The sequence below is a fragment of the Miniopterus natalensis genome, chromosome 10, assembly GCF_054644295.1.
Source record: "Miniopterus natalensis isolate mMinNat1 chromosome 10, mMinNat1.hap1, whole genome shotgun sequence".
NCBI lineage: Eukaryota > Metazoa > Chordata > Mammalia > Chiroptera > Miniopteridae > Miniopterus > Miniopterus natalensis.
This window is the reverse complement of record NC_142090.1, coordinates 82245159-82254275: the sequence shown is the minus strand read 5'-3', so window position 1 is coordinate 82254275 and position 9117 is coordinate 82245159. Positions and strand designations below refer to the sequence as shown.

The 9117-nt window shown below is 56.3% G+C and overlaps 1 non-coding gene across 1 annotated transcript; it reads left to right on the top strand.

Annotated features, from left to right (window-relative positions):
• Positions 1-8591: 8591 nt before the first annotated feature.
• LOC148092311 (U6 spliceosomal RNA) lies at positions 8592-8695 on the top strand. The gene has a single exon (XR_015715250.1). It is a non-coding gene; the product is annotated as a U6 spliceosomal RNA (small nuclear RNA).
• Positions 8696-9117: the final 422 nt, after the last annotated feature.

The following is a 9117-nucleotide window of genomic DNA, read 5'->3' as shown; positions in this document are numbered from 1 at the left end:
CACCTCTCCCCGGGTCAGGATTCTGTCTCCTTTCGCACTGAGGTATCTTGATAGTCTGGGTCCAACCGCGACATGCGAAGCACAGCGATTTTAACAAAGTTCAATGTAAAATAGATGAGCTACTTTTTTTTTTTTTAAGGAAACAGGACAGGAGAGCAGCTGTAGAGATAGAAAGAGAGCTCTCCAGGGCACCCTAGAGCTGCGGGAGAGCACCCTAAGACAGGCACACTTAGAAGGGGCACTGGAGCTCAAAGAAGAAAGTGGGTCTGCACCCACCAGGTGGTGCAGACTTTTGTTGGGTTCCCACAGTCGCTGAACCAGCCCCAGTCTATGGGGCTAAGTGAGGGTGCCAGGAGCAGCAACCTGGGGGGGACCATCCTGGCCTCACAGGTACGGCCCATGTCGAGAGCTGCAGGAAGCAAGCTGCCCCCAAACGCTGGAGAAAGCGTACCGTGTGCACACTTAACCCTGGAGAAGCCGACCGCTAATCAGAAACGAGAAGACACTTGCTCCCCAGGAGCCTCACACAGGAGCCCCGAGAGCCAGAGAGGAAACCCCTTTTTCTTTAGTGTCTCTCAGCACCTTCTGACATCGGACCAGCTGGCAAAGAGAAGCTATTAAAGAGGCCCATCTCCGTTCTCACGGGTGAGTATTGAGTCATGAAGGGTGAATTTGGAGCTGGGTCGATAAATTGATAACCAGCAAATCACAGCCTAGGCCACCTGCCCCACCTGCCTCGCACCCACCAGGACACTCATGAAACATTCCCTAGGACCTTATCTACCATCTGTGAAAATAATTGTCTTCAAGGACAGGAGAGGGATTCCCGGTAAATGACCCCCGTGTGTGTGACATGATTGTTTCGGTCACCATCTCACCATGAGTAGGGTCTCCGTAGCCTGGACTGAGCTCAAGCTATGGAGCGAGGGGACCCACTGATCATTGCTTCCCCTGCCTGGGACCTCGGACCACAAATCCAGTCGGCTCTACTTACCCCAGTTCAAACTTCACCCCCTCGTGGACCACAACCACCCAAGACTGAGCACTCTGTGACCTGGAGGTATGTTATTGTTTCTATAGGACGGAAAGGGTAGGTAGAGGGGTGAGTCGTGATATGAATACTGCAAAATCATTTGAAATCAATAAAACTATGCAGCTTCTGAAACATCGCCATTTATATTTGGGCTTATTCTTATGTGCTTTCTCTTTCCTTAAGTAAAATAAATACCGCATTTTCCAAAAAGTAAAGGAGATCCATTGTGTAAGTAAGGAGCACCGCTGTCGTGACTCATAGAATTTTTGGAATAGAAACGTACTCTGAATATTCATAGATGCCGTCATTCCTGGGTCTTCAGCAGGGTTGAGCGGGTGATATAATTACCCTCTGTTTCCTCTCCTAATATTTCTCGGGGCTTCATTTCCAGATCCTCCGTTTCTCCGCATCTCCCTCCTGGTTGCTGAAGGGGTACAGTACAGTGTGTGTTCAGCTGGTTTTAATTAAAATATTATCTAGGAGCACTTTGCAGCCAGATTTGTCATCATCAGAGCAAAGGAAAGAGCTGGGGCAATTTGGGAGAAAACTCGGTGCCAAATCAAATTACTAAGACGAATGTTTTCATTTCACTATTTTTCAATGAACCTTAAAAGACGTGGGCGAATATCCTCTATAGAGACTCGCGCGGTGCGAAAGCCACGTCGGTGCAAACACCAGCTGGGAGGGCCCCTGTCCTCAGTCGGGGGGGCTGGTCGGCGCCCACCGTGCGCAGGGCACTGGCCCGGGCGCCCCCAGCCGGGCATCCTTGGCTCTCACCCCGCAGGCGGCGAGGCCAGCAGGGGGCTCCCGTCCAGCAGGGGGCAGGCTAGAAACGCGGTGGCCCTAGGGCTCCCCAGGGGAGGGCGGGCTGCACGGGGTCCCACCTGCGCCGGGTGGGGGTCAGGACTCCCTCACGGGGGTGCGCACAGGGGCCACCCTGGGGCGCAAGCTCCGACGCCGCATGAACTGTGGGTGAGACGCTCCAGGGCAGCAGCGACCTGGAGCAGGGACAACCCGGAGGTTTCCAGGAGCCGGAAAAAAGAAAGAAGTGGGGCAGGAAAGCGGGGAGGGCGCTCGGGCACCCCGAGGCCAAGGCGCGCCCTGCCCGGGACGCGCGCCCACCCGCTTGCGCCGGCGGCGGGAGGATCGTGTAAAATGGTTTAAGCCCAGGGCAGCACGGCCAAGCCCCGTTTTCTTAGGTCACCGGCTGCAGGGCGGAGGCGGGCGGACCCCCGCAGGTGCGCGGAGACCGGGGTGCGCGGCGCAGGGCGGGCGACGGGGGGCGCCCGGAGGGAGGCGCGCGAACCAGCAGGCGCGCAAACGCGGCTGAGGCTGTGACCCCCGACCCCGGAGGCGGCCGCTGGGGTCCGCTGGCGACTGAGGACGCGGGTGTCGGGGGGCGGAGCGCGCGTCACCCCGGAGCGGGAGCGGGGAGCGGGGAGCCGGGAGCGAGCGCGCCTCGGGCCGGGCGGGGCAGAGCCGGGGCGGGAGGGCGAGCCCTCCGAGCTCCCGCCGGCCGGGCCAGGGCACTCGCGGGCGCGGCGTGACGGGCTCTGCCCAGGCCCGACTGGCACAGGAGACGCCGCGCGTGGAGGACGCGGCGCCCGCGACGGCTGCGGGCGGGCCCTGGGCGCGCGGCTCCGGCTCCCGGCCGCTCGGCAGCAGCGCCACCTGCTGGTGCTGGGCCCAGAGGGTCCTGGGCTCTGCAGGGAGGGGGGGCTGTGTCGGCCTGGATGCGGGGTGGTGGGTGCATGGAAAGGAGGCAGCTGGGGAAAGAACCACCAGAGGTGCTGGGCCTGCAGACCCAGGACGATGGGAGACTCGCAGACCCAGGTGTGGGTGCAGGGAGACAAGGGCAGCCCCCCCATGGGATCTGCCCCTCAGCTGGGCCCACTCCCTGGGCTGTGTAGCCTGGCACCCAGATTGTGACATGTCTGCCCCCACTGTCACTGAGCACTACACTTGGGCGAATTTCTGAAACAGAAAAACACAGAATCTCGCTGGCCAGGAACACAAGTCCACCTCTCACTGTCCCGCATCCAAGGCAGGTCGCGGAGCCAAGAAGGGACTTAGGGACTCGGGCTCCTTCCATCTTTGCGCCGCCTTCAAAGCGGGGCCTCCAAGTTTGTAGCCTAAGGGAACAAGGAGTGATTAAGCTTGAGTGACAGATTTTGAGGAATGAGCCATTAACGGGGAGTGGGGGACATAGCCCCACTAACGCCAGGGTGTCTGTGGGGAGGCGTTTCGCCGTGTGCTCTGGAAAGGCACAGAGACCCCCCCACACTCACTCACCCTGGCACCTGGCTCTTCTTCCAGTGCCCAGAACACTCTGGTCCTCCCGGGGAGGTCGTCAGAGTTCTCCAATCACTGCTTCCAATTCGGGGGGTCAGGACCTCCTAGCAATTCCACTCCATCAGGCCCCACTTGCCCGCCCTGGGTGGCCCAACCTAGAAATGGGACAGACACAGGGCTGCCTTCCTCTCACTCACTATGCAAGGACAGGACATCTGCCATAAACATCGCCACTGGGAAAGGAACAGAGACACGCCAGCCCCTGGGCCACGAGGACCCTCAGATCCTGAGGTACAGGCATTGCCAAGCGCCCCTGCCTGGGTCTGGGGGAACCCTAGGCAGACGCTGGTGCTTCTCGCTGGGGGGAGCTGCAAGGCCTGTGTTTCTGAGACCCCCAGGTCTTTCCTCTTAGGAATCCTTCCTTTACGTGATGCCCCCTTATCAGGGGAGTTATCCCTTCATCACATCTACATAGCTTTGGGTCCCACTCTCTGCCCGCAACCCAGTCAAGGACTTCTTAAATTCGGTTTGTACTTTTTTGGCAAAATAATTCCTACAAAAACTCAGAAAGCTTCTGAGCTACGTGTTGCCAAAGGGTGCGATGCAGCGGTAAGCACGCCCCTAGCATTTCCTTTTTACCTCCTCGTGGCCTCACCTCCTACATCCGCTTAAGAGTGGAAACCGGCTCCTCAGTCTGAGCCCCCCCACGGGCTGAGGCCTGACCCCGCTTCGCAGCTCAAAGGCTTTTGGGTCGCTGTCTTACTTCCCGCTGTTCGTGTTCCAGGGCAGTTGGACTTTCCAAGCCTTCCCCGACCCAAGTTTCTGGACTTTCTGTTTACAGACGAGCCAGATCTCTCCTGAGCGCTTCTCTGTCTTTTAACAGCTGCCAACACAGCCAACTGTAGCAAACACACATTAGCGCTTTGATTTCCTTCCAGTCGCTTTCGCGCGAGCTGCCAGATCATGAGGCTTGCACTCTACCTCCAGCGGTGCAGCTAATAACGTTACTAAATGTTCCCACCGTCGGGCGCAGAGCCCCGTGTCCTCGCCACCTGACTCCAGGTCGACATCGTACGTCAGGTTCTGTTATTTCGGCCTTTCGAAGCACCAGCTGTGTGTCCGTCCTGGTAGCTTCCTTGCTGTACCAGTTCTCAAACGTCAGAAGCTCCACACAGCACACGTTTCTTCATGTCGCAGCCCAATCGGAGCTGGCTGGTCTCCTCCGAGGGGGGCCCGAGGACCCGGCTTCCCCACCCGTGGCATTTTCGGACTCGACACGCAGCCGCCAAGCTTGTCGTGGGAAGAGAAGGAGCTGTGTTTGTGCTGAGAGGAAGTGCTGACGTCACACACACACCCCACCCGTGGGACAGAACACAGCCAGACCCACTCATGCCCGGTCATGGGGGGGGGCACTCATCCGTGTTCCCAGGAGGATGAACAGGGGAAGGTACTGGAGAGCTCTGGCCATCGCCGCCGCAGCGTCTACACTAATGGCAGGTGGGCGTCCCTCTGGGCTTACAGGTGAGACATAATAAATCAAATAAATTGAAGGTGGGAATGAAAATCTCCTATCTCGGGGGGCCACTTAGATTTCGAGAGGACGGGTGGAATCTCGCACTGTCGGTGTATCTGTGTCGCCGGGTAGGCAGGGGCGGGTGGTCCCACTGAGGAGCCCCTGCGATGCTCAGACAGCCCTGACGGCCACGCCCTGCCTGTTACTCGCGTTGAAACCTCCCGAGTGCCTGCTCAGCGCCGGTACCAGGCCGGGCACGGGAGCCGGGATGCCACGGTGAGCAAGCTCACCCGTTCTCGGCCCCTGCGGCATCCACATTCTAATACAGGAGAGACGGAAACGCAAACAACCACCCGACGAACTCGTAATTAATTAACTTAATCAGCGGTGCGCATAAGAGGTGCAGGACAATTTTTTTAAATTATGTTTTTATTGATTTTAGAGAGAGGTAGGAAAAGGGAGAGAGAAACATTGACGGGCTCCCTCCCGCACGCCCCCTACTGGGGATTGAGCCCCGTGACCTGGGCATGTGCCCTGTCCAGGAATCGAACCCGCTACCTTCTGGTGCACAGGCGGATGCTCAACCAGCTGAGCCACCTGGGCCAGGCTGCGGGACAGTTTAAGAACCAAGAAAGACAGACCTAGCTTGGCAGTCAATAGGGTCTTAAAGCATTAAGCTGGGGCCTGAAAGATTAGGAATTAGCTGCACGAAAGATGGGGGAGAACTATCAAGGTTTCTGGCTTTTGCAGCTGGGTAGGGGACGGTGCCACCCTGAGCCAGGGGCGCTGTGCTTGCGCAGAGTGGCTGTGGATGGGAAGATCGGGGTTTCATCTCAGGATACATCGAGGTGAGATGCCCTGGAGGTCTCCAAGTGGAGAGGTCAAGTAGGCGGCTGATACTCAAGTAAAGCTCCCATTCGAGGGGCCCCAGGGCCCAACTGGCTCCAAGCAGGGACCCAGCATGAAGTCCTTAAAAATTTTATCTGGGCTTGTGTTTCGTAAGTGGAGTCCGACGGGACAGTGGAGCACACTGGAAAGGAGAGAGACCCACGATGCGTGTGTCAGTCTGTCCTCTCTGCATTCGTTCCCTGTGAGCACAGGATTCCCGGGGACCCCCATGCTGGGCTTCGGTGGAACTCACAGCGAGCACGAGGGGAGTGTGTTGTCTCTGTGGGGGAGGCAGGGTGTGGAGCACGAAACCAAGCACAGGACCCTTCCGAGAGTGGGTGCTTCCGAAGGTGGGCCCTTTGCCACTGCCCAGGTCGCACACCCAGGAGGACGCCCGTGGAGAAGCCTGGTAAGTGACACTGCCTCTTGGGAGGTGTGGTCCCTGTAAGCCAATGCTACCAGCAGGTCAGAAACGGAATGGTGCAGGAATTCCCACCAGGCGGGGAGCTGGTCAGGGTTTCCCTCGGCCCCGTCTGTCCAAGAGCCAGGCTGCTGCGCAGAAAGACTGCAGCTCGGCAACGATGTGAACAGCTAGTCCTGGTCTGTGCTCACTAAATGTCTGCTCCTCACTGAAAACCACACTGAGGGGATGTCGCTCACCAGCCTCTCAGGCGACCTTGACTTGGGTGGACAGTTCATCCAGTCTTCGCAGCAACCGTTCAGACTGGACAGGTCTACTCCTATCAGAACAACAGCATGGGCCTGGCCTGGGCGGCTCAGTGGGTGAGCGCCGACCCAGGCACCAGGAGGCCCCGGGTTCAATTCCCCATCAGGGCACAGGCCGGGTTGCAGCTCGATCCCCAGCAGGGGGCGTGAAGGAGGCAGCTGGTCCATGTTAATGTTTCTATCTCTCTCTCTCTCTTCCTTTCTCTCTAAAAGCAATAAAAACATATTTTTTTTAAAAAGAACTACATGAGCTATTTTTTAAAATATCAGGATGCAAAACTCCATTTGCAGAATGATCCAATTTTATTTTTACAAACTATCATTTTATAAAATGACTACCTCTAGGTAGTCAACTGAAAACTGCATTTTTATTTCATTTTGCAAATTTTCCACACGGAGCTTGCGATTGTCATAATGAGGGAGAGATGCTGCTGTTTCTTAAAGAGGCCCAAAGCTTTGTGACAGATGAGCACTGTCCAGGCCTTGCGTCGCTGGTGCTGTGCATCAGTCTCGCGGCGTGGGAGACAGTAACAGGTCCAGGCGCTTGGCGGGTACCTTCCCTTTAATTTGTTGTTGTTGGTTTTGGGGGGGGAGGTCCTGGCAAGTCAGGTGGCAATGATAAAATGTGTCCCAGTGCAGAAGAGACTATAAAAGTCTTTCTTGTAAAGACCAGCTGGGAACAAACCAAACACACGTGAAAGGAGCGGAGGCAGTGTCCACGCCGGGTGTCGGGGGGCCGGGTAAGCGTGTGTGAAACTGCATTGAGGGTCCGTGTTTCCTCGCCGTCTGTGTTCGCTCAGCTACACGGGTTGGGCTCAACATTTTAGAATTGGAACAGCAGGGACGTCCACTGGCTTGCGTGTTTCCCAGGTCTGTCCCTGCGAGATTTATACTTTGCGCATCATTGAGAGAATTTAAAATCTCTCTGAAATACGTGATTCACATCTTTAGCAAACTATACCAAAGAACTGAAAATAAAATCAAATTATTTGCAAAGTGAAGAAGAGGCGATGGTTTCTTTACAAGTAATTGTCGATATATTGCCCCAGGTTGAGGCTCCGGTCACCTCTCTGACCCATGAGCCAGATTAGTCGCTAAAATGAGCATGGAGCTTTTAAATCCACCCCATCTGCTGCCATTCTCAAACCAGGGACTTGTTCTTGAATTTTTGTTTTTAAATTCAGCTTCCTCCTTGCAGAACCACCCAGCTGGGTTTCTTGTGCGCTTTTTAAATATATCTTTATTTCAGAGAGAGGAAGGGAGAGGGGGAGGGAAACAGTGATGAGAGAGTCATTGATCGGCTGCCTCCTGCACGCCCCCTCCTGGGGATCGGGCCCCAAACCTGGGCGTGTGCCCTGACCGGGACTCGAACCAGCAACCTCGAGGTGCATGAGATGATGCCCAACCACTGAGCCACACCAGCCGGGCCTGTGGTTTCTCTGAAGGAGCCGGGTCTGAGGGCGGCTGGGGGAGCTTTCTCTTTCGCCCTTCCTTCCAGAGGATGGGGCAGTTACACGACTGCGCAGAACAGGAAAAAGGTAAACACGAGTGAAACAAAATCAGGCGTGAAAGGGGTTACTCCTGCTCCCCCGGCCCCGGGTCTTCAGAATAAACGAGAACCCAGAGAATTTGGTGTATGTGGCGGAGCCCGCTTCTCTCGTCTGTCTCCCAGAGGTCTGCCAGAGTGGCAAGAAGGGGTTTTTCACAGGGATGAGAGTTACCAAGGAAGAGAAGCGAAACATCATGTTTTGAAAACCAAGGGTGGATGGAGACGCAGCAGCAGCCAAGGCAGTGGGTGGGTGGGTCACAGCTCAGCGCCTGCCGGGGGCTGCGGGGAAAGGACACAGCCCTCCCCGCCCACAGGGGCCCCGAGGGCCACTCCACCCGGGCCCACACCATCCAGACCCACACCACCCGGGCCCACACCACCCGGGCCCACACCACCCGGGCCCTGGGGACACAAAGGTCTGGTGACTTAGAGAACGGAGTCTGGATACAGAGCAGTTCTAGCCTCAGGCCTGCCCCCTCCCCATGCAGTAAGGTAGGGATCGGAGCCTTGTCACCCCAAACACTCCCAAACCCGGGGAGATGAGAGGAATTAGTGGAAGTTCACAGATGGACTGTGGACGCCGCGGCCAGTGCTCACCTCGGCGGCAAATGTATAAAACTGGAATGAACAGAGACGATCAGCCTGCTCTCTGCACAAGGATGACACACACATTGGTGAAATGTTCCCTAATTTTTTTTCAAAAAGAAAGGAAATCCAGCTGGTCTTACTCAGTGGTTGAGCATCGACCCATGAACCAAGAGGTCACCAGTTCAGTTCCCGCTCAGGGCACATGTTGGGGATTCGAGGTCGAGCCCCAGCCGGGGGAGTGCAGGAGGCAGCCAATCAATGACTCTCTCATCATTGATGTTTCTCTCTCTCTCTCCCTCTCCCTTCCTCTCTCCAAAATCAATAAAAATATACATTTTTTTAAATGAAATAGTTTGGAAAAAAAGAGACAGAATCCTCAGCCAGCCATATCGCCCCCCCTCCTCCTCTCCACGCCAGTCACAAGATTGAGGCTTTTCCTCTGAAGACACTAAGCAGCTCTAGAAAAAAAATGCCTTCAGGCCCCCAAAACCGAGGACACCCCAAAGAAAAGGCCCTCCCACAACTTAA